A 25,816-nucleotide genomic window follows, 5' to 3' on the forward strand; every position below is an offset into this window, starting at 1 on the left:
CTTTGTTAAAATATCACAAGAACAGTCTACAGACCACTTTCTAATCATCTTCTTCTTTGAAACTCTTGAACTAGACCATCATGGTCTGTTGTGGGAGCTCCATCTGCTTAGCCAATGACCTTTGGGGTTGCTTTCCCTATGGACATGATTTTCTCTGAATATGTGAGCAGATAAAACTGAGAAGGGGGTTGCACGCTCTATCACTTGGGTGGTCGGAGACAGGACAAGCCTTGCAATTGGTTCTCATCGCCCTTGGGCAGAGCAACAGGCCAGCAGCATTTGGGTCAGCAGCAGGAGTCTACTCTATTCTGTATTCGCAAGTTTGTTTTGCCTTTGCACCCCAATAAATTCTTAAATAGACTTTTGTGGGTTCTCACTTCAATAATCTACATTGCTCTCAGCATCACTGTCTTCCATGTTTCCACTAGCCTGGCCCATTAAGCCCCACTTAAAGTGTTCAACTGCTTTCCTAGTCCAAAATCCCAAAGTCCACATCCTGCCAACAAGCAGCATGGTCAGGTCTGTCACAAAAAAAAAAAAAGCCCTACTCCTGGTACCAATTTCTGTCTTAGTCCATGTTCTATTGCTGTGAAGAGACACCATGATCTACTTAAAGCTTTGAGAATGAGGCAATAATACATGGTAAAGCTACATCAGCTGCACACTATACTGCAAGTGCTAGTCTATACAGTAGGGCAGAAAATTTATGTGTGAGAGCTAGAAAGGAAAAGATAAAATAACAACAGATGTGGTTTTGAACAAAGAAATTTCAAAAAATATACAGAATGGCTTAATAAGTAAATTACATACCAAATCTTTACAAATCAGGGTGATATGAAAAAAGCAATCATATTTTTAAATAGCACAAAAATAAGCTTAAATTTAGAAAGATAACCATTTGGGGCTGGAGAGGTGACTCAGTGGCTAAGAACATTTGCTACTTTTGCAGAGGACCTGAGTTTGATTCCCAGCATCCATGTCTGCCAGTTTACAGCTACCTACAACTTCAGATCTGAGGAATCTAATACTCTCTGGCTGTCCTGGGCACCTATGCGCACAGGACATACTCACGCAAGAGCCCCACAATCACTACCCCACATGAGATTCCTTGTAGGAGGAAGCCTTTTGTTCGTCCTGGCCACTCAGAACCAAAACAATCACACAGAAACTATATTATATTATTTAAATCACTGCTTGACCCACTCACTCTAGCTTCTTATTGGCTATCTCTTACATATTAATTTAACACATTTCTAGTAATCTGTGTATCGCCACGTGGCTGTGGCTTACTGGCTAAAGTTCTGGCATCTGTCTCCAGCAGGGCTACTTGGCTTCTCTCTGACTCCGCCCTTCTTTTTCCCAGTATTCAGTTTAGTTTTCCCCACCTACATAAGTTCTATCCTATCAGGCCAGGCAGTTTCTTTATTAGCCAATGATATTTACATCACACAGAAGGGAATCCCACATCAACTCCTTATATACAAAAAAAGATACCAGTTAACGACTGGTTTAATTTATGTTCTGCCTACTCAGGGTGGGCTATGTTGAGCGGCTCATATTTAAAGGAGAGTAGTAAAAGGGAACAGAGTGACTCTGCAGTGAAGAGCTACTACACCCTCCAGATGAGGAAGGGTTCGTTTATTAGCGGCAGTGTGTGGAGTCTCTGTCATCTTCCAGAACACCTGTGCCCCGTCTAACAGTGAGACAAACCCAGTCTGGGGAAATTCTTCAGAGTAACTGGCCAGTGTTTCTTAAGATTATACATGCAATAAAAAAATGAAGGAGCCAACATGGACCCCAAACTAAGGTGACAACAGCTAGGTTCACTGTGGTTCCTGGGGATTGTCTCACTAATTGAAAAACCAATAAATCCAAATAAAGGCTACAGCTTTCCTAACACTGATTGTAGAAGGAAGAAAATATGCAAAGGAAAGAAAGGAAAAGAAAATATCAGTTTTCTTAATCAGGAACCAAAAAAGAAAGAGGAGAGGAGAGGAGAGGAGAGGAGAGGGCACAGCCAAGTCTAGCCACTAGGGAAAGTTAATTTTCCCAGCACCACAATGCTAACTACCTTCTTACGGTGACAAGGTCACTGTCTGCAGTGTCTTGGGAACCCTTCCCTGTGTTCTGGGAAGTTCCTCTGATTGCTGGGCCCCTGTATGAATGAGTACATGGGTTAGGATCTGGGAAGTTGCCACCAGTTCCTGGGATTCTCCTGGGAGTACCTCTTCCCTGAGGTGGCCTCCAAACCCCCCTCACTGTCATTCCGTTTTCTGGCCACCTGGGAGCCTTGGGATATAGGGTGTATAATGGGCAAAGATCAGAGAATGCAGCCATATTTAGGACAGCTGGCAGGACACCCAAGTGACTGTAGAAATGAGTCATAAGAATGTACAGGGAGTGGTGCTTTTCCTCCATCCCGAGAGCCTGAGATGCCTCCTGCCCCTGTCAGCTTATTTTGAATAACAGGCTGAACATGCATGATGTGGAGAGGAGATCAGATCTGAGGATTACTGACATTCCGGTTTTAGCTTGAAGCCTTCTCTAATTCTAAGATAGTCAGAAAAAGTTTTAAAAGTAGCGGCCGTGAATGCCTTAGGAGAAACAATTCCAGGATGAAGAGAGGACACAAACCTCTCAGGAGTCGCCGTAGAATCACTACAGAGGTAATACACATTTAATGTATGCCTTGAGAAGGGACTCCAGTGGCGGGCACTGACTGTCTATGGAGAGTTCATTGATGTAAGAGTCTGTGCCCATGCCGTGTGCGTTTCCAGCAGAGCAAATGAAGAGGTTCTCAGGGAAAACCTTACCCAACTGTCTCGTGTTTGCCTAAGTCACATGGGGATCTAGTAACACATCTGGTCTCCAAGCACATGCCCCAGTTCCCATTTGTCCACGGACCATCCTATGAGGACTCCGAGTACAACAGAAAACATCAGTTGTGGGTCTCACACAAATAATGAGCTGCTGCGAGGAATAGCGACCAAACATCCCCTCACCCGAGTCCTCTTTTAAAACGGTTGATTGCTGGTTTGCACGGTGCTGGGGCCCAAACCCAAAGCCTTGTGAATGTTGGGTAATTGTTCCCTTCCCAGCTCTCCATGATTAGCCCCCTAATTCTTTCTTTACATCTTAGGAATCATCACTTTTACCCACTGGGTTGGGTTAGGACCGGTGAAGCAAACAAAACCAGACAAAAAAAATAAAAAAATAAAAAATATCTAAGATATATATCTATGTCATAATTTAAGATGTATTATTTCTAATTCCAGGGTTTTACACATTGTTTACTTATTTAAATTACTGATAGCTATTATCTAATATGGTCAAAGTATCCAGAATTAAGGAATGCCTCCTGTATGTCAGCTGATGTATTATTGGGTCAAGCTAATTTGCTGTGACCTGGTTAAGAATGGGTGTCCAAAGTCGCATAATCCTCTATATAATTCTGCTAGGTCAAGTTGCTAATCTTCGCCTCAGTTTCCTCGGTGACACATCGGACAATGGGGGGGGGGGGGGAGTACAGAGCGCAAGTCTTGGCACAGAGTAATTAGCAGTAATTACATACTTCCGCAAAGAAACAAGATTTAGAAAAAGGTTATTACAAATCTTGCCACACCCTTGTCTGCGATTCAGACACTGGCTGCTGGATAGTGTCTTCTATGAAAGAGGAGCTACATCCATGGAATATCGACAGCGGGGCTGCCTAAACAGCAGTGCCTGTTTACACTATCAGCTGGTAACACAATTAGTTGGCATACCTATAGGGACAGGGGAGATCTTAAGGCCCCACCCCTCAGTGAAGAGCTAGAGGGAATCCATGTCTGCTGAGAGAGGGAGAATCTGTTGTCTCCAGGACAAGGAGGCCCTGATAGGTTGTTCAATCCCAAGCAGGAAGTCCCAGACAATGTATACACATGAGCAACGCTAGATGGACTCAGCAGGATATGTGCTGAGTGTGTGTGTGTGAGAGAGAGAGAGAGAGAAAGAGAGAGAGAGAGAGAGAGAGAGAGAAAGAATATAGAGAAATAGATGGGGGAGGGAGGTAGAAATTATGTAAATATAATATTCATGCATATTAAGTCTCAAAAAATAAATTTAAATTAAATGTAAATAAACAAATTATGTAATGCTGTATAGAGCTAGAATTTGGAACAGACATTGGCGTAGACAATACATGCCTGTTGTCGGTCTATGTTAATCACACCAGGTACAATAGAGATACCTTTCTCATGTAAGTCAAGTTGTACCTCTGTGGTGGCTCTCTGAGGCCTTGGATAACCCTGCTCTGCCTCTCAGAACTCAATTCCAGCCTCCAGGCTGTCTCACTGCCACATTACAGGAAGTCCGGTATACTGACAAGATGTTCGGGGGGGGGGGGGGTGTTGTAATGAAATTGGACTCTTAGAAAAATTCTTCACTTGGGGTTCAACTCTGCATCCGGGGCTTTTTGCCAGGTGCTGACATTCAGGGACCCAGAGCATGGGCATAGGGCAGAGCAAAGACATGACACTCAGGAGAACAGGTTCCAGTTACACTGAACGGGACAAATGTCTTCCTGTGCCTCAGTTTCCCTCCCTGTGGACTGAGGAAGTCGAGTGAAGCAGATCCCTTTAAGTCCGGCGCTGTGCAGTTCTGTGTGGCACTCCTCTGGCATACTTGAGGGAGATGAAGCAGGACGTTCTCTGACCAGGTGGTCATCTGAGGCCGGAACAGGAAAACATTATTGCCAGGGTCAAAGGAGTGGTTTCCTGCTCACACTGTACTCCAGAGGTCTACGCCTTACCCTGAGCTGTGATGTCAGAAGTTGGCTCTCCAAGGCCTTTGGCCCCCGCTTCCCCAGATTTTTCTAGTTTGTGCACCCGCCAGCCTCCCGTGTTCATACATGTGGTTAGCATGCTTAGGGGCCTGTCTCTGGACATTTTTGAGTTTCTCTACAATTCCCCAGGCCTTTTTACTTTTCCCTGTATGTAACTCCTATTTCCCCACTCCTATCCCTCTCTGATAGGACCATCTTATGAGTGATTTATAATAGGATGTTAATTGCTCAGTGTGGATCGCAGGGAACAAGGGAGACAGGAGTGGCTGGCACTGCCATCTCCCCAACAATCCACATGAGATCTGTAGGTGAGAAAGCAAAGGCTTAAAGACCACAATAATATAGTGTGCTGCCGGGGTTAGAGTCCAAATGCAAGTTCATCGGGTACCTGGGTTCACAAAGCACCTGCCATTTCATTTCAGGAAGCGTGTGTGTATTTACTACTTCCTCATACCGGAATGTAAGAAGTAAGGTCCGCCTTCTGCCTCTGCTCAAGGTCACCTTCTGCACCTTCCTTTTGTCATTTGGTGACAGTGGATTGGTTTCACTTGGCTTTTAGGGTTACACTGAGATTTGCAGCGTTTTTACTGACCAGGACTGGTTAAAGAATGCCTGGGATGCCTCTGCCACCTGGCATAGCACCAGCTTCGCCTGCCTCTAAAGAGAGCCCTGCTTGCTTTCCCAGCACAGGCTCCGATGCCTGGAGCTGCCTCGGGGAAGCAGTCAGGCTCGGCTGCACCTGCTGTGTAATTCACCTGGATTCATTGCCACTGAAAAGGGTCCCTTTCATCTCTCTGAAAAAGACAGGGGCAGGAGGAACTGTAGCTGGGAAGACTTTCAGGAAAGAGAAGCGATCAATAACGTGGAGGAAAGGCAGGGTGAGTGAATGGGCCACCTGGAGATGCAGCGCCCACCAGCACTATTGTCACCCTGGTCTAAGGAATAACCAGATGAAAGATGCTTGCCTGGGACTGCCAAAGACAGCTAATTGCAGAGAAATTGCTAGCAGAGTTCAGGTCTCCAGAATGCGTTTGGCAGAACATTAATTTTAAAAGGATGATTAAAAGGTCTTCTGCAGGGAAAAATAGTCTGTAGTCAGAACAATTTGGGAAAACTCAGGTTAGATGAAATAGCTGGGTGTCTTCTTTGCTTCATTTCCGGAGTCTTTAATATGGTGACGAACACTGCGGATGCCTAAGGGGGAATGGGAAGGTGAAAGCTTTTCCAGTACTCGTGATCTTCCTTGACCTTCACACCTTGCTCTCCGTGCCGTCTGTCACAGACCCCTTCTGTCTAACCCCCCTTCCATACACCTGGCTTTCTGACATGAGGCTTGATTCTTGGTGACATGAAATTTCCTCCCCACGGTCAGGAAGCTGGGACAAGGCTAGTCTCCCACACCGGGTGTTCCCGGCATACACAGCTCTGACACTCAGCTTTTTGGTTCTGTGTAAAGCAAGTGGCAAACGGAGAAGCACACACTAAGCATTTGGCCCACGCTGCACACAGGCAGTGTCTTGGCTGTATGTGTGTAAGGAGAGTCGGATATAAGAGCAGACAGAAGAAACAGTGCTGAGGGCATTCTAACCCAGGTGCTCTGGATGCAGAGCCGGCATTATTATATTACATCAGTGCATCAGGTTTCCCCAAGAGGGTGACAATGTGGGAAGTCCTTCTGTGTATGTGTTGCTTTAATTGGTTAATGAAATAAGCTGTTTTGGTCAGTGGTTTAGCAGATTAAAGCCAGGAAATCTGAACAGAGATAGAGAGAATAGGCAGAGTCGAAGGAGATAACATGTAGCTGCTGAAGAAGAAAGATGCCAGAATATTACCAGTAGCCCACAGCCTCGTGCAGTACGCAGATTAATAGAAATGGATTAATTTAAGATGTAAGGTAGGAATATGCCTAAACCGTTGTCCAAACAATGTTGTAATTGATACAGCTTCTGTGTGATTATTCGGGTCTGGGTGGCCAAGAAACAAAAGCACAGTCTCCATTTACAGAGAGACCCAGCCTTTGATGGAGGAGAGCAGTTTCCTGGGGAGCCCCACCTTCTTCGAGCGCCTCTTGTGTGGCAGATGCCTTTTAACACCTGTTAACAACTTGATCCTGAGGGCACCTCAGACATCAGGTAATGTGTCTCCTTCTGCAAGACCCAGATTGAGGCTCTGAGAAGCTAAGGGACAAGACTAGGGTCACTGGTCTGGAGAGCAGCAGCAGAGGTTCCTGATCTAAACTCCCAGGCTGGGTAATTCTAGTCCAGCAGTGAGGACTTGGAAAGAGCCCAGAAGCCTTTTGGGAGTTCATGAAGTGAGCTGCCAGCTCAGTGTCCTTCCTTTTCTACTACTAGCCTTGGCCTCACCCCAGAAAGCCATGTTGTATCTGCTCATCTTCCCTAATGCAGGGACCCAGGCCTTCTCACCTCACTCCCAACGCGTCTCACACACCTAACTAGTCACCGTGGACTGGGCTTTGGGCATGAGTTCAACCCAACTCTGTCTGCTCACCCCATGGCCCTTAGCTGTTTCAACTCCTTGGTTTTCACATATAACAGGATAGACTGATCTAGACAGCAAGAGCCTTTATCTAAGCATGAGGTACTGCTAGTCCTCAGCGGGGAGTTATTTAACGGTTGTTATTAATCACATGATGTATCTCTTCTGGCCCAGACTGCAGAGTCTAAAGAGACTGGAGCCTCAACTGGGGGTGGAAAGATCAATATAAACAGAAAGCATTCAGTATGTAGCAGGTACTCAATAAATGTTTGTTTTGACTTGACTTTCCCCCAGAATCGGCAGAATAGAGGAGGAAATAGGCACATCTATGGTGTGCCCAGAGCAGCAAGGAGCCTCAGCATAGTGGGGCTGCCTCTCCTATTCCATGGAAATGTCCAGGGCTCCAGATGATGAGACTGTGGCAGGCTGAGAGACAGTTTTCTTCTCACAGAGAATCTCCGCTGTCTCCAGGAGACAGATATTGACCTGGCTCTTCTGAGGGAAAGGGACGGGGTGGGGACCCTGAGCCCAGTCACTGTGTCTTGTGACTTTTGGGATTCATTTTGGAATATGAAGCATCCTTCTTTCATACAGCAAGTCCAAGGCCCTAGTTCACACATAGAAGCTGTGCTTGGGGTGGGTGCATGCCTGTCTGTTTGGTCAGGAGTGAGTAACACAGTGTTTACAGCCAGTATGTAGACCCATTTAACTTCAGGCTGTATGGTAGTGATAGTATCTCACTGTGTTTCTGAGGAGGGCCAGTCCTAGGGAGGCCAAGTAATGGACCTGGTTGTGTGAGAACTTAGTGGGGACCCCTCAGATACTGAAGCATGCCTCACAAATACCTGAAGCTATGCTTATTATCCCAAATTCTATTTACCGTGGAGGCTGCTCTTGAAAGACTTGGATTCTACTCCTGACATAGCCTCCCATTTGTGTGACTGTGGGACTGCTTGAGTCCAGCAAGCCTTGGCTGCTCTATCAGAAGATGCAAGGTTGGCTTCATTGAATCCCCGACAGCCAACTTTGGATAGCCCATATAATACCCTTGGTTTTATAGACTGGAATCTAAGTCCTGCGCATCCCGCTTCCAATCCCCAGACCAGGGCATCACACTGAAGCTCCTAAGGTTTCTTCCATATCAATCTCTAGAATCCTAAAGATGGGCCTATGACAGGGGCCCAAGTCATGGAAACCCTGCTCCCTAGGCAGTCACATCACCCGAGGGAGGACCCATCCCATGAGTGAGTCTTTCCTCTCCCGTCACAGTGCCCCATGCCCTTCTTTCCCTCTCTTGTCTGACCTCCCTTCCTTTAAGCCCAAGCAGAGCCTCTCGGGCAAGCGTCTCACTTCTCTTTCCACACTGACTTTTCAATTATCACCTTCAGGCAACTTTGAATTGTCACTGGGCTCTGAGCCATTTGATGTCACAGGTATGCTGTGAGCTATGGGATGACAATCTCACATGTATGTTTCCCATATACAGCCTTCAAGCTCCTGCCTGGTCCCGTAATGTGCTGCAGAACTGTATCACATATCCTATCCTGATTCTCAAATAAACTCTTCTCTTTGGAAAGCAACAGCTATTTTTTAAACTTAGTGTCTGTGCGCTCAAGCACTCTTACAGCTAAGACCTCTCTACGGCCCCCAGACAAAGCCTAACCCAGCATTCTGACCATCATCCATTCTAACTGAGGTCCCAGGGGTTCTTCAAAACCAGGAGGTACAGGTCACCCACAGAAGCTAACCAACACTTCTGCACAAACCGGGACCCTCTCCTTGGGATCCTGAGACTCAGCAAATGGCTGAACAAGCTACTCGGGCTAAGAATAATTCTCCTCTCATTTCTTATTAAAGGAGTGGCAGCCTCTTTTAGAGGGACTCACCAGAGGTGGAGACAGAGCATAGGGTTCTCCACCAAGTTAGCCACACCCTGGGGTGGCTCTGGGAATGTGGGCACATCCAGACAACTGTTGCCGGAGTAAGCATTACCTCCTATCTGCCACAGAGCAGCCAAGTTATACACCAAGAGTAAAATCACACATGGTGCCCGACATTCATCAGGGACTCCTCTGATGGGATAGAACAGGGTATCACAGACACCTCACAGAGGACAGAGTGTGTGTGCAATAGGACCTAAGCATAGTGACTTTAGAAAAGGCATCTGTCCTTGTGGGTATGGGCCCTGCATCCTCATTAGCCATGTGTAGCTTCGGGTGATGCAGGCAGGGTGCTCAGTGGGTTCTTCCACATGAATCTGAGCAGTCAATAATGGAGGCACGGGGGACTCCCTGGTGTTAGCGATTTATTATGTCTGGGAGGCTGGGACAGGAAGTGAGCCCATAATCAATTCCACAGCTGATGCGTATTGGCTCCCTAATGTTTGACAGACTTTCTGTAGTTTGTACGATATAGAACTACACTTGCATCTGGTTGGGCTGGGTGTCTTCCCTCCTGGGCACGGGGGATAGAAACTGTATAGACTCTGCGAAAGTGTCCAGGAAAGTCAAGTTCCTCCCATACGCTGGGCTGTGTGTGGATTCCTCCGGAGGATGGCTGCATCCTCACACTGACCTGTGTGGGGCTCCAAACCCTCTACAACTCTTCTGGAAAGCCACAGGACTAGGACATTCATGGTGTCTGTCATTTAGGATTAAGTTCTCTGCCCAGCACATCACTAGTTGGTCCTCTCTGCTTCCCAACGCTTCCCTCTCCTTTCCGGACTCTTTGTTTTACCTCGGTCCACATTTTCAGAATTGTGACCTCAAAGCAGATCTTTCGATGTTGTTTCCTGGGTGGAAAATTCCAAGAAATGAAAGGATAACTCAGGCAGTCACATAGGCAACGACAAAATGACATTTGAAAACCCCCAAACATGCACTGAGCTGTGCCCGTGTTTCTGTGACCCAGCAGAGGCACAGTGGAGCTAGTGGGTGGGTGGGCAGTATCTACACAGGAGAAGCAGCCTCCAGTGTGGCTTCATCAGCACCGTCTCCTGGGCATCCTCAGGATCTTCCTGAGCACATGGTGGCCTGTAAAACTGCGGGGGAGGGGGAGGGGAGGGGGGACTCTTGCATGAGGAATAGAAAAGGTATTTTGTTTTGTTTTGTTTTGCAAGGCAATTTTCAATCATAATTTTAGAGGTTCCTGGATAGGCAAGGTTTGTTCTTTCTTTTTTTCTTTACCTTTCTTTTTTTTTTTGCCTCCCCCTTTCTTTCTTACCCTCGTGTAGCTCAAGCTGACCTTGAACTCACTAGGTAACTGAAGGTGCCCTGCTTCTGAGCCTCCTATCCCTACTTCCCAGGTACTAGCATGACAGGCGTGGTCTCTGGTCCTTCTGGTTTGAGTAATATGTACTGCCTTATCCAGTAGCACCCCATATATACATACCGTCCACCTCATTGACTTATTTGTCTTGTTGAAATGTTAGGTGAGGAGATTTTTGGAAATACAGTATCTATTTTAAAAATAGAAAAAAATTAACTTGGTAGCATTTTAACTGAAAAATCTTGAAGGCCGACTAAAATACCTTATTCTAAGAGTCATGAAAGAAGCTATGGATGGTTCCGGAGGTTACTACATCACACACACTGGGGTCTCTAAAGTAATTGCAAGGTTTGCAATGAGCAGCGTGCTTTTCCTCCACACTCTTCAAACAGTGGTTAAGAAGTGGTTGTGAGCAATGCCAGCAGGAAGCAGAAGGGGGCAATAGAATTTTCTCAATGCTGGTGGTGTGCCAGCAATAGGCCAGGGGCTGTCGCACCATGACTACCAAGAATCTCATAAAAGAGATGCATTATCTTTCAAGGATCTTACCAAATAGATACCATAACCCATCCAGCAATTCTAGAAAGTAAGGCACTGTTCGATCCTCTACCCTGCAAATGAGGAAAATGGGAATTCTCAACAGGGGAATCTACCTTTCTATGTTTTTTTCTTATTTTCTATTTTAATCTCAGTATTTTTGAAGAATGACCATTAGTATCAACATACACATTTGTGTATATTTATGTGTTTATTTTACAGAATACTTAGTTTTGTTAGATGGAACTGGGAGGAGTTGGGAGAGGGGCTGAATAAATATATTGTGTGGAATTGTCAAAGAAACATTAAAAATTGGGGAAAAGTTGGCAATAACATAAAGCTAAAGAAATATTATGCAAGTCAAGTCATATGCACATCTGCAAATTACATATAGAAACATCTATAAACGCATAAGACCAAGCTTGTTCCTGTGCCACCTCAGAGTTCACAGTTTGACCACGGACCATGGTGTGTCACACTCCAACGGGGTAGGAGATACTTTGCATTTCCAGTTAAAGGCCTGTACCAAGAGCACAACATCTCTGTGTGTTGATGTCTACTGTTTCCCAGCTTCAGCATCCTGGAAGCTGTTCCCATGGTGATTCTCTTCTGAACCACGATGAACAAAAGCTCAGGAAAGAACGTGGCTGATCAGTCACCACTGCTAGCTCCTCAACCATCACTGCTAGATATGAACAGGGCAAGAAATCATGGTGGGTACGACTTTCAAGACCCAAGTTGAAATCCCCACAGGGTTACTCTTAAGCTTGCCATTCCAGGGCAAAATTATTTACTTCTTGTTCTTCACTGCCGTGGCTGAGGAAATGATGTCTGTCTCAAAGGCTTCTCATGAGGAATAAATCCTATGACATATACATAACACTCAGTTCTCCTTCTGCCATGTCCGTCCCAGGGGCCCAACTCAGGTTATCTGGCATAGAAGTTCTTTTACCCACTGAGCCAACTTTCTGACCCTGTAAGGTTTATCTGATGTTGCCCAGCTGTTCAGGACAGGTGTACTAACCCTTGTCATCAGGCGGCAGATAGCAGTTACCACAGCAGGAACCTGCTCAGAAATATCTCTTGGGAGAAGTCTACCCAGACCACCTTCAAAACGAGCCATGCTTCAGGTTCTCCTCCCACCTACGTACAAATAGTTCAGTTTTCCACTTCCTTTATTTGAGTTCTCAAGAGAGACACGATCCAGGAAAGACGGTTCTAAAGAGAGACCTGGGGAAGAGGCCTACAGCTGGGCAGTGTCCTTGCTTCTCCTCCCATCCCTCCAGAAGCCACTTGTGACTCCTGAGGCCTAACACTTTGCTCCTGCCCTTCCTGCTCCTGCCTGGGTGTGCCTCTCCAGAGCAGCTTAAATGACCAGGACCCAGCTTACTAGGTTTTCAGTTGCTCATTCAAAACATTCCTTGACTCATTATGGGATAGAAACAGAGAAGGCTGCCATTTTCACTGAAGTCTATCTAAGGTTTCCAGGTTTAATTTTTTGGAGAAAGACACAAAAGCTTCTTCCTGAACCCCAATAACTGACCTCAAACTTGCAACTTATTGAGAAAAGACTTTCCATTTTCCCAACTATAATTAACAACACACACTTTCTGGAAAAAAAAGATTACAAGCCCTGCCTCAAGTTCTTTGATCACTATTCTTAATAAAAAAAACCAGTGGCTATAGGGAGAACCAATAACTCCAAGGCCTTGATTGAGCTGGCTTCGCAGAGCCAGCATCTAATGAGTTTCCCTCCCTGTGTTCGCAGCATTTTGACACATTTGCTGCTTGTCAGGTTGGAAAGTGTTTGGATGGGGGAATTGGCCAAAAGGAAATGTGGCTGCTGGCTGCTTTAATTATTTCTCTTTGTGTAGAATAATATCCTTTATAGTAAAGAGCCACACTGCATTACCCTGTACAAATTGCTTTGTTGGTTTTTCCCCACTGGGAAAGTGGGGGCAGGCCTGAGTCTAGCAGCTCTGTCCCCTGGGAAAGTGGGGGGCAGGACTGAGTCTACCAGCCCTGTCTAGGGGAACAGCACCTCCAGACTGATGTGGGGGCTTACAGAAGGCATCTGTAGTTTTTAAGGGGAAAGGCCTCCAAGCAGAGGACACGACTGTTGTGGTTTTCCCAATCACACCTACCGCTGCCATCTTGCTTATCCTTATTAAGTGGTAACTTGGGCTCAGCAGGGATCCATTATGTGGGGGAGGACTGACTCTTTTCATTCACTTTCTGAAATCTTCAACAAGAGAGGGTTCAGGAAGGGACACATGCCTCTCACTGTGAGTGTTCTCTGTGCTAGCTGAGCATCAGGTAGCATGCAGACAGAGCAACCACTTTGCCTTGTCCACCCTACCTTGAATTTCTGCATTTCTGACTCAGGTGGTCTGAACAGCAAGGGTCTGGAAACGTCAGACATGCTCTGGGTGATCCTGCTGGCCAGCCTATGTTTGGAAACAAAGACTATGAAAGTGGGAATGGGTGTCCAGAGAGGAAGTAGGTGTCAGAATCTCAGGGCCCTGTACCCGGTCCTAACTCTTGGCCTTCTGTCCCAATGGATCTAGCCAGAGCTTTGGAATTCACTTTTCCTACTGAGTTCCACATGAGGCTGAACCAGTGACATGATGGGCTGTGGTCAAACCCAGCCTGTTCTTGTGAATGAACAGATTTTTAAATGTCATAGTCATGTTCATGAGTTGCATGTTCTACGTGGCTGTCAATGCAAGGCAATTGGCATAGTTGAGAAATAGCAGCTGGTATTCTATAGCCCAGAGAGCCCAAGACCCCTTGGGCCTTTACAGGAAGTCTAAATTCTGGGCCTAGAAGGTGGAGCTTCGGTCTTGAGCAGTTATCTAGGTCAAGGGTTAGCAGGTGATAGAAGGACATACTTAGTTGGCTTCACATTTTAGGTAGCTATTGATTACGTCTCCAATGCTGCCTGGAACACACTTCAACCAAAGGTTGAGGCACAAGCATCACTTCACCAGCCACAGTTACACACAGCTAGCAGGGGGCATGTGTTGGGGACTGTGGACCACCTGACCCTGAATTTCTTGTAAACAACTTGTTTTCCTGATGGCAGGCTGGTGAGTCTGCAGCTGAAAGACCCCGAGAGCTGGGGCATGGCCAGAGCCCCATATAAGCTGTCCCTGAGCACAATAAAGTGGGCGTTCTTGGCATTCCTGTATCAAGAATGTCCCTGTGGCTGGCTCTGTCTATTTGTCTGTCTCTGTCTGTGTGTGCATGATTTTAAATTTTCAGCCTAGTTCCTATAGCATGTAGCAAGTAGAGTGCAGAATAGAACTGGTATAGTTTTATAAGTAGAGGACCTCAGCGAGATTGCCCTCAGGAATGGTGAGGGTGGATTAAAGATGGGCATGTGTGTTATGTGTGTTTGAGTACGTCTTTAAAGAGACAGAGTATAGACAGTCAGAGTATAAGCCACGAAAAGATGGAATATGCACAGAGAATCTGGATTATGTATATTGTGTTTTCTTTTGTTTAGTTTTGTGTTGTTTTTTTTTTGGACTGGAGAAAGACATTTGATTCTGGGAACTGCTAAAAAAAGGTATCTTGACTTTAAAATATGGGTCTAAGGATATGTTGTTTTGGAAAAGATGTTCTGCTTTTGTTTCCACAGAAGATGCGGACCTGTGGATTCCTTCCAGACTAGTGTGGTTTGATGGACCAAGATCCCCTGAAATGTTGCTGTGAATATCCCCAAATATACAGTGCCCCCAATCAGAAGGAAGTGGTCTAGAAAACGACACCTAAATTCTCTAAATGATTGTATAAGTGGAGCTCAGGAGCCTGTCCACCATTGTGAGTCTGATGAGCAGCGTGTAGGCATACAGATGTGCAGGCGGCAAGCTTGGAGCCCCTTCTGCAATTCCTGAGTTGGCCTGCCACCCTGGCCCAGTCAGTGCCTGGCCTGGGGACGCCACAGCAACCACAGCAACAAGAGCGGAGGCAAGATGAATCAAAACCGCCCAATGGCTAGGCTGCCCAAGAAGGTAGCTGCAGGGCAAGCTCAGAACCCCTTGGGCAATATTTGCGAGGGAGGCATCCGACTGTTGTGAGTGCATGCGGAGGCTGTGGTTCCCTGCAGGCTTTAGAAGACATGTCACTGGGACCCAGTCGGTGCTGGCCTGGTAGAGCCATCCTGCCTGAGACTTCAGGATCACCACGAATGGCTGCTATTGTTACCACTGTAGCCTCCTTCTTGGCAGCTGGAATTGCCATCAGCTAGATGGCTGCTGTGGTATCAGCATTGAATACATAGAATGTGCATGCTTGCTAGGGCATTCTCCAACTTATTGCTATCATATTTGTGCCTCGCCCATGCCAGTCCAAAACCCTGGTCTAATTATATAGAAAAGGGGATATGTTGAGAACTGAGAACCACCGGACCCTGAATTTCTCATAAACAACTTGTTTTCCTCTGCTCTGAGCAGCCTGTAGCTGCTCCGAGCACGAGACCCTGATGGCAGGGGAGTGGGTTCTGGTGAGGTCTGCGGCTGAAAGATCCCACAAGCTGTGGTATAGCCAGAGCCCTATATAAGCTGCTCCTGAGCACAATAAAGTGGGCATTTTAGGCACTCTTGTATCAAGGATGACCAGATAACCCGTGTCTCTGTCTGTCTGTGTGTGCATGTGTTTTTAAGTCTTCAGCTTGGTTCCCAGCTCATGCACTGCCCTGTAGTGCAGGCGCTACAGGCATGTCCTGCCCAGCTGGGCTCTAAATCATCTGGGTGAGATTACAGGAAGAGAGGTAAAGGGGCAGCACTGTGAAACAAAGGCAACTAGTTCTCCTCTGTGCAGCTTAGGGCTGAGATCAATGCTGGCAGCAGGTTCCTACTATCCTAAGACAGGGTGGGAGAAAGCTCCGGAGCTGAGGCCCACAGAGCAGAGTGGAGCAGGGTGCGGGGCTGACCCGTCCTGCAGGCCAGGTTATTCGTGGGCCTCGAGTTCGGGATCACCTGGGTAGGAAGGGAGGGAAAGAGAAAGAGAACCAAGCGCGAGCAAAGAATGACAGAGTCAATCTGAAATGCGTCAAGGTTCCGTTTATTGCAAGCAGTGATTTATTCTTATAGAGCAGTTTTGGCAGGGAGGGGTAAGGATGGAGGGGAAGGAAAACTAGGATGCTCAAGGCCAAAGGGGAAGTAGTAATTTTTCATAAAATACCCTAACCACAAGACGCTTCCAGCTAAATTTGTGCTATCAGTAATGTCTCTGGACCACGGGACGTGTCAAAAGACAACAGCTATATGTGTAATGTCTCATCAAAAGGTCTGTGGTCAATTCTGTCCCAAGACCCATTGCTGATTGTGCAATAGGCTGTTCTGCAGTAATCTATTTTTGCAGAGGGAATGGGGAAGAGTGATCAGTACTTTGGATCAGGGGGCTTCTTGGTCCCCAACACGGGGCTGCCCCAGAGGGCTCTGATTAGGAGTCAGTGGTCTGTTCCTGCCCTAACTAGACAAGCTGCTGCTTCTGAAAGACCCATCTGAACTCCCTTGGAATGCAGCACTGTGGAATATTCCTTTACACTGTGGGATTATATGTCTCTGTGATTGGTTTAATAAAGAAGTTGACTGGCCAATAACCGAAGAGAATAAAGTTAGGCAGGAAAGCCAGACTGAGAATGATGGGGGAAGGAAGGGCGGAGTCTGGAGTCACCTGCAGATGCAGAGAGAGGTAAGATTGTCACACCCTACTGAGAAAAGGTATCAAGTCACGTGGCAAAGCAGAGAAAAGAAATGTGGGTTAATTTAAATGTAAGAGTTAGCTAGTAACAAGCCTGAGCTATTGGCCAAGCATTTACAATTAATATTAAACCTCTGAGTGATTATTTGGGAGTAGCTGCCAGCACAGGAAGACTCCATCTACACATCACTCCAAATGGAGGATCTTTTATAGCAACTGGCAGAGAACCTAGTCTTTTATGACATCTGATCTACACAGAAAAGCTGCTTTCTTGCTGGAAGGAACCCTGATATACTATACCCATTCAATATTCTCATTCAATATTCTAATTAATAAGTGGTCATGGTGACATCCTTCTTTTTAAAAAGATTTCTTTCTATGTGTATATGTTTTAGGCTGAATATATATGTGCTCATAGAGGCCAGAAAAGGGCATGAGAGCCCTTGGAATTGTAGTTACATGTGCTGGGATTAAATCCAGGTCGTGTGGGTGCTGGGAATCAAATCGAGGTTGTCTGCTAAGGTAACCAATGCTCTTAACCACTGAGCCACCTCTCCAGCTCCTCTCTCACTTTTTTTATAGTCTCGGAATTTTTAGGAAGGCACTCGCCCCCATGACTTTTATTCCTCCCTTCATTTCCTAATGGCTCCACCTCTAAATCCAGTCAGATGACTGCTCCTCTTTTTAAATATCTCAGGATGGAGATTAAGCTTCAGCACAGGAGGATGAAGGCTGGAACTGAGAGGGAGGAGAGGAAAGGCTTTTGAGAGCTAGTAAGCACTAGACCGTGCCGCTGATTGGTTGCCTCCATGATACATGAATGAGCAGTTCCAACAGGTTCTTCTCCTAAGTGCTCACCAGGAAGGAGATGCCCGGCCTCGGCAGCCATTCAGGGAAGGCAAGTTCCCACCAAACCAGACACATCTGTCAGAACACCCTTAGACTGTGCAATAAAAACTGGCCACCAAACACGAGTCATAGCATAGGTGGACGAAACTCCCTGCTCCCACTTTGGAGGATGGTTTTGTATAAGGTTAAATACCTGTGAAGAAAAGGGATGGAGAGATGGCTCAGTGGTTAAGAACACCTATTGTTCTTGTCAAAGAACCAGGTTCAGTTCCCAGAGCCCACATGGAAACTCTCAAAACTCTTACATGTGCCTGTTCTTTTTTAAAATTTTATTGTTATTGTTATTATTATTATTACTTTTTTGTTTTTCCTGAGACAGGGTTTCTCAGTGTAGCCCTTGCTGTCCTGGAACTCACTCACAGAGATCCTCCTGCCTCTGCCTCCTGAGTGCTGGGATTAAAGACCACCACTGCCCATCTATGTGCCTGTTCTTAGGAGGACTCAGAGATGCTGATTGTGTGGACTTCACAGAAACACAGTGCATTAACAATCCTTATTCTTGTCACACAGAGGAGCAAGTCGAGAGTTATAGAAATGGACGTTTTTCAGAAAATGTCTCCAAACACCAGGTGAACTTGCGAATGTAGATCCCCAGCTTGAGCTCTCTTGGCCTCAAGACAAGGAAGTCCCAGAAGCCACCCACTTGGCAGCTGTCTAGGGAGGCAGGGAGGGTTCGGTATGGGACAAATCAGGACATGGCATTGCCTTTGAGGATTCCCCAACCTGGGCAGGGACGCAGACAGCTTTAACAAGCAATAAAATGTGCTAAGGGCTGCATGAAAGGTGTAGACCAACTCCTGCGGTTGTGAAGGAACAGGATGGGAGATGCGGGCAGGGGGCGGGGGGAAAAGAAGTCAGCCCCTAGTAAGGGGAGAATTGACATCACAGGGCCCAGGCACTGACAGGACAAAGGCCCAAAGCAGAGACAGCGTGTACCCTTCCAGAATGGTGTGAGCTCTAATGGGACCAAGTGTGTCCTTGGCTTTCCACCTGTACAGAGCTCTGCTTTTGTTAGACCTCCCAGCAGTCCTCCAGTCCCAAGTCCCTCACATTGTGAGCCCAACAAGAGTAAGTAGGTCATAAGGGAGGGGCTGGGAGCCCATGCTGAGGCTTGGGGTGCCATCTTCAGCCAGTGGCTCTGGCCACCTGCTCAACTATCTAAGAATCAATAAAACTGAGGGGAAGGTGGGGGCTGAGCACGCGGGAGCCACCCCTGCCCTGGCTGCTCACCAGAAAGCACTGGCTGGAATGGAATAAGGGCTTCCCTGCTCTGTCTGTGCCTCTGCTTCAGTGTGGTGGGGGTGGGGTGGGGCCAGGGATGGGGCCAGGTGGAGGGTAGGGCGGGTGGTGCTGCGTGGGGGGGCGGGGCGGGGGGTGGGGAGGCGGCCTCAGGCCAGAGGCAGGTTGTCAGGGAGTGGTACATTGTGACTCTGGCTGTCCAGCCAACACTCAGAGGTAGAAACTCTGGAACAGTCTGGCGATAAAAGGTCCAGGCCTCTTTCTAATGTGGAGCACTTGACACTTGGTGTGGTTGTGAGGTAAAAAGAAATATTCTTTTCTCATAGAAAGAACAGAAACAAGAGAGCAGAAGAGGAGAGTGCTGAAACCATATGCAGTCAGTCTGGCTTTTCTAAAATTAAAGTCTCTTTTAATAATATTTATGTGTCATCTGATTATATCAGAAATACATGGCTGCTGCAGAATATTTGATTTTTTTTTTGAACAAAGAAAATAAAACTTGGAGCATCCACAAGACTCTCCCTTAGGATCCAGATTGTCCCCATCTGCTTTCTGGGCAGAGACCTAATAGACACATACCCTTCTGTTTGTCACTACAGCATCACACTAGGTGCCCACTGGACATGCTAGTCTCTTCTTGACTAACATGACTCCTCCATGTCCCCAGAGAAGTCCCCACAGGCAATGAAACAATCTCTTTTCTCCCTATTTGTGGTCAGAGCAGCACACAGTAGAAAATCTTTAATTACTTATTTAATGGGAGTTAAAGTAATCTGTAATTACTTGTTTCAGGAAAAGCTAGAGATGATGAAGTCAGACCTGGATAGGGCCCACAGATCTCCTGGTTATTTGAACAAGATATTAAAATAATTTCCCTCCACTATCCAATGGGCACAAGAACTTAGGACTTCAAACTGTGTTTAAAAAATATTCAGCATAGGGATGGCACATAATAAGTCCTCAGTAAAATTACATGTGTGTGTGGGGAGAGGGAGAGAGAGAGAGAGAGAGAGAGAGAGAGGAACACATATATATCTTCCTGAATGCTTTTAAAGGAGGATGGGCCATAATGGATGCTGGCATAGAGCAGATGTGGAATGTTCTCAAACAGGCCTGGAGAAGGCAGAATGGAGCCCCAGGTGGTCACTCTAGGGTTCTGTTTCGGAACGGTACCAGGGCTCTACAGCGATCCCGAACCCGCAGATGGCCACACAGACTTTCACAGCACGTGCTGGTAGAGTGGGGCAACTGGTACACAAGGCAGTGAAGGATCTGGAGTCCCACGCTCTGCTAGAATGAAGAAAACCGGTACATAATTCAGTTGTAGTTTGAAGGTGGAGAACCCAGAGACATCAAGGAGAGAGAGCGGAGAGCAGTCACATGACCCAGCCAGGTGACAACTGCCTCAGCAGTGGGGACCATCCTCTGGTGGTCGCTGGTCCCACTGACAGACTTCCCCAGAAGCACCCTGAGGGACAGACCCACTCAGACTTAGTGTTCTGTCCACTATCTGGGTATTTCACAGCCCATCAAGGTCACATAAAAGCCATCAACACGAAGACCAAACATGGACTGCTAAGACCATCCCACTTCCTCAGACATCCGGAGGTTCTTTCTTCAAAATGTATGAAAAGACCTTGGCTCAGTGTTCAGGAGCTGCATTCTACTCGGAAACCATTATTTCATCTTCAAATCCTCATTCCGGGAGTAGAACTGTGCCCTGTCAATCATTGGCTGCATCTCCTCAACTAATGTGGATCTAGTCTCCTTAAGCCATACATTGGGAGGCCAGAGTGTGTGCCCAGTTCCCCATCTCTAAGAGAAGACCTTTGTGCTTGGCTCTGGGGAAGCCAATTTGGGTATGTCCTACCTACCCATAGTCATCCTCTTGGTTTTCATGTATATTACGTGAGGATCATAAGCCTGTAAGGAAAAATATATAGGAACACACACACATTTCTGGGAAGACTTCTCCAGAAAAAAACACACAAGTATTTGTTGAATGACAACAACAAAAAAATTTCTAGAATGAAATATTAGATTGTTTATATAGTGAATTTATCTTGACTGAATTTATTCTTTTATGAAATGCCACTTGCTTGATTTCTGCTGGACTCAAATTATTGGTGCTAAGTCACTGGCTGCTCCATGTCAGTAAGCACAAAGGTGTAGTGTATGTACTCCATGACGTAAGCCTTCCTCTAACCTGCTCAAAGCCCTTAACACAGAATGCAGGAAACACTGCGTTCTTCTCAGTTGGTTTGGAGGGGATCTTGCCTCTAGCTCACCAGGGCGCATTTTTGGTACACACTCTGCATATTTGGCCACCACTGCCCTAGGTTAGCCACACTGTGCATTCACTAGTAAGCTCAGACCAGTAAGGCTGCAACTTCATAGGAGTCACAGAAACCACGACAGACCGGAGTCTGGGACAGGCCAGTGACACCATCTACCCAGGCAAAACCAGAGCTTACCAAATGCCTCTTAGCCTATCTTTGTAGAAGTTCGTCTGCTGTGGTACTAAAAAGCGTCAAGTTTTACATCAAACGTGGTGGGTTCAAGTCTTGACACAGCTCATCTCTTTGTGGCTCTGGACAAGTCACATGACTTCTGTTTGTTTGTACTAGAAGACAATGGCATGACGAGTGCTAATCTGAGGGGCTCCGTGCACAACCAGGCTTAGGGCATGGGTTGGGCACGTGGGGCCCCTGCAGAGGGAGCCACACCCACTTAGGGTGCAACTAAAAATTAAAACAGTTCCAAGCACAGTTCTTTCTTGAAACCAGGAGAGTGTAACATTTTTCCAGTGAGACCTGATGCAGTCGTTTCTGGTCAGCTGTTCGGCAAGCATGCTGAATGCAGAAAGAAGAGGGGAGGGCCAGGGGCTTGGTCCTGAGTAGAATATGACTGCCTCCCTTGGGCATGACCTGCCCAGACCTCAGTGAGAAGCCCCTTCTACATTTTTGCCACGTCTGCTTTAATTTTCATTCCCGCTAAACCCCAAGGCTTCTGGAAAGAGGGGGAAATAAAGCTGTGGCTGCTATTTCATCTCAAGTGAAAAGAGATTCCTGGGATGAAAGCCATAAGACAAGCCGTTCCCTCATTGCAGGTTAAACTCTTCACAGATTCAATGTAGAATAAATTTAGATCATAACATTCATGGGCTAAATAGCTACACAGGCACCAAATTGAATTAGAATCCAAGGACAAGGCATCTCCAACAGCTGCAGCCTCTGTGCAAGCTGCTTTTCATCACAGGCCTGCTCGTTTGTCTCCGCACAGAATTGCCTTCGGGTTTGATCGTGAGCCGTCTTTCCTCTCACGTCTGAATATTTCAAAAACAAAGCGTGGAGTGAGAGAGAGAGAGAGATGCAGAGAGAGTAGCTGGAGCCTGAGGGGCAGCTGCTGAGACCCCAAGGAAGTTGCTTTCAGATGGGTTTGGCTAAGGTGGCTTCTCCTTCAGGGATGGACTCATGCTTACTAAGTGTCCCAAGGGACCACAGGTAGAATACTGCTCACTACATTCTGGTAAAAACTCAGAAACATGGTGGCCATGAATTCCCTTTTTGGCTTGTACCTCAAATCTGCGAACACCATCTCTTTGTGTGAAGGCCAGTGTGATGAATGTCCCCTTGCATAAGGAGCCAAGACAGTTTGCACATTGACTAACCGTTGAACCGTGTCTATGGGCCTGGCTCTACCTGAGGCACAGGGGACAGAAGCAGTCTCTCCTTTTCAAGTTGCCCATCTCTCCCATCACTCTGCTGCCCACATTGTAGGAAAGATAAAAACAGAGAGCTAAGTATGAAATTTCAAGGAAAGCACAGCATCATGGGGGCTCAGCACAGGGGCAAATACGACAGCATGAGTAGTCAGGATGAAGAGAAGTTGGGGTGACTTGGAGGCTGCGAAGAGACCAGAAGGATGGCTGGAGGGAAAGGAAGGAGAAGGTTGGAAAGAGGACCTAGGATGTGACTCACAGCCATCTGCCCCAAACTTAATATCCAATTTGCATTTCAGGCTTCTAAGCTTGCCTGGAAAACTTGCTCCAACCATTGTTCCTGCTTGTAGAGCAGTGGGAAGGGCTCTTGTAACTATGTTTCTGAGCCTTAAACGCCTGACTCAATTCCCACAGGAGGAAATGTTTCAATTTGAAGGAAACAGCTATAATAGCAGACAAACACCAATTTTACTACTCAATGTTTTCCTTCTTTTTTTGAGATCTGATCTCCTGTATCCCAGAGCATCTTGTAACTTATTATGAAGGTGAGTCTGACCTTGAGCTTCTGGTCCTCTTTCCTCCACTTCCTGAACGCTGTGTTTACAGGCATGTGCCCCGTTTTCCCACAGCGCTGGCTTTCAAACCTGAGACACACGCTAGGCAAGCACTCAGCCAACTCAGCTGCGTGCACAGTCCATGCTGTGCCTCCCTGAAGGCATACATTGTGCTTTCTCATTGGTCCATCCCCAGATGCTGTTGCTACAGTAAAGCTAGTTTCCTCAGAGAGCAGGTCAGGCATCCTCAGCTCCGTCTCCTTGGGGTTTGCGAGGATATGCAATGTCAGCACAGTGCTTACTGGCTTGAGATAACTAGAACCGCTAGGCAGACCCACTAGGATGTACTATATACATGATATGTGCACATGGTCTGGACATTGCTTTGGTGTCTTTCTCATTCAGAAGAGGCAATTATAATACTTGCTATAACCAAGTCTTTGGGGGGGGGGGGGATATAAGCCCTTGATGTAACACCTGTATACTGCTTATATCAGGATTTTTAAAGTTTTTAGTTTTGTTTTCTGTGTATGGGAATTTTGCTTCCATGTATGCATGTGTATTTACTGTGTGTATGTCTGGGACCTGCAGAGGTCAGAAAAGGGCCTGGGTCCCTGGAACTGAAATTACAGATGGTTGTGAGCTGCCATGTGGGTGTTAGGAAATAAACCTCGATCCTCTGCAAAAGCAGCAAGTGCTCTTAAACCACCGAGCCACCTCTCCAGCCACTAACAAGGATGTGTTTTTAACATCACAAAACAAAGAATTACTGTACAAAACGGTTCCCTGTGTAAAGTTCTCACATCTTAGGGCATAGCACACTTTCCCTGGAAATCCTTTATTTGCTGGCTCCCTGGAACATCTATTCGGTGCTTTATGTCATAGGACAGACACAGTGGCCAGCAACAAGCGGATGCAGCCTGCTGGAAATCAACCACATGATGAAGGCAGGTGGGTGATCCAGCACTACCTATAAAGCCAGGTTACCGCAATACCACATGTTTAAAAGGCGGGAGGTCGATGATGGCGAGAGAGAAGAAAATATTCGCTAAGAGGGCAAGAACTGGAAAGCCCTGGGAGAGGGGTTCACTTCCGCCTAGTAGGTCAGCAGACCCCATTCACAAGGCAGTGACACTGTAAAGGGTTAGAATTCAAGAGCAGGGATGGAGGCAGAACCTGACTCTAAGACAGGGCTTGGCTTCTAAATCTGTGGCTCAAGTAGAATTATTCTGAACGTGTAGCCAAATCCATAAGTATCTCACGTCTTAGGCCAGTGATCTCAGCTGGCCACAGACGGAAAATCTGCTCTCCTCATTTCGGAAGGTATCTTTCTATCCTGGGAAACTTGGAGATAAGCCCAGAGTTTTTAAGTACCCACAGCACACCCAAGGCATTAGCGCTTGCAGCTAGGGCTTTCTAAGGTTCTGCGGCTGCAATAGTTTGTGTGTGTCATTTCCTTTCCAGCTCTGGCCCCAACCTTTGCCACAGTATTCAATCAGGGAACTTTAACTGGGTGGAATAGTGAAGGCAAGGGAGGGTGTTGCTGTGAGACACTATCAGCACCACACTCCGACCAACCCAAACCCCTCTGCTTACCCCAGAGGCTGAGAGCTTTGAGCCTGAGGCAGACTGGCAGAGAAATGTTAGCTGAAAATATAGTTACAGTTAAGCTTATCCAGGACACTGGATTTGCAGATTAGACATTTAACTGGTAATAGGTTTTTTATTTTAATCTAAAATATATAGAAAACCTGACTGATAGCATTTATATAAACAGTGTTTGATAATCTAACCAATTACATGAAAAAGTTGAGATTAATTAGTTTTGAAAGTAGTATTTAAGGAGCAAAAAAAATATGTTCACGTTGTAGATATGCCTACAATGAATTAAGGAGAATTAAACTCCATGATATATTTGTGATTATCAGTTAAAACATATGCCAGGCCTTTTGGCATACACCAATAATCTGAGCACTTGGAGGGAGACCCATATTAAAAAAATAAGGAAGAAAAAGTAATATAAAGTATTAAAGAAGACATAAAGAAAGTTGTAAGAAAACATGACTGCCACATTAATTAAGTTACAAAATATTACTTGCTTTTACTTGTTTTTATGTCGTAAATAACTAGATTAAAAGTTGAGGTGAATGGTAAGAAGAGCTAATGAGTGCCAGGTGATGGTGGCACACACCTTGAATCCCAACACTCGGGAGGCAGAGACAGGTGGATCACTCTAAGTTGGAGGCCAGCCTGATCTACAGGAATTAGTTCCAGGACAGGCTCCAAAGCTACAGAAAAACCCTGTCTTGGAAAATAAAAACAATAATAAATAAATAAAGAGCTAACTAAAATTTAACTTTAACAATTTTAGTATTACTATCAGAAATACTAAATATTCCATTAAAGTTATAACATGCCCCAGATACAACTCAAAGCTCAGTTGACAACATTAAAATAAAGACCTGGTCATATGATTTTATCAGATTGATTCTGTCTAGGCCAGGGATGCTTTTCCAGTGAGATTAGCCCGGGTTTGAGCATTAGGAAAAATGAGAAGAGCGC

The sequence above is a fragment of the Microtus oregoni genome, unplaced genomic scaffold, assembly GCF_018167655.1.
Source record: "Microtus oregoni isolate MIOR12 unplaced genomic scaffold, Mior012 000011F_ref0000422, whole genome shotgun sequence".
Classification (NCBI taxonomy): Eukaryota; Metazoa; Chordata; class Mammalia; order Rodentia; family Cricetidae; genus Microtus; species Microtus oregoni.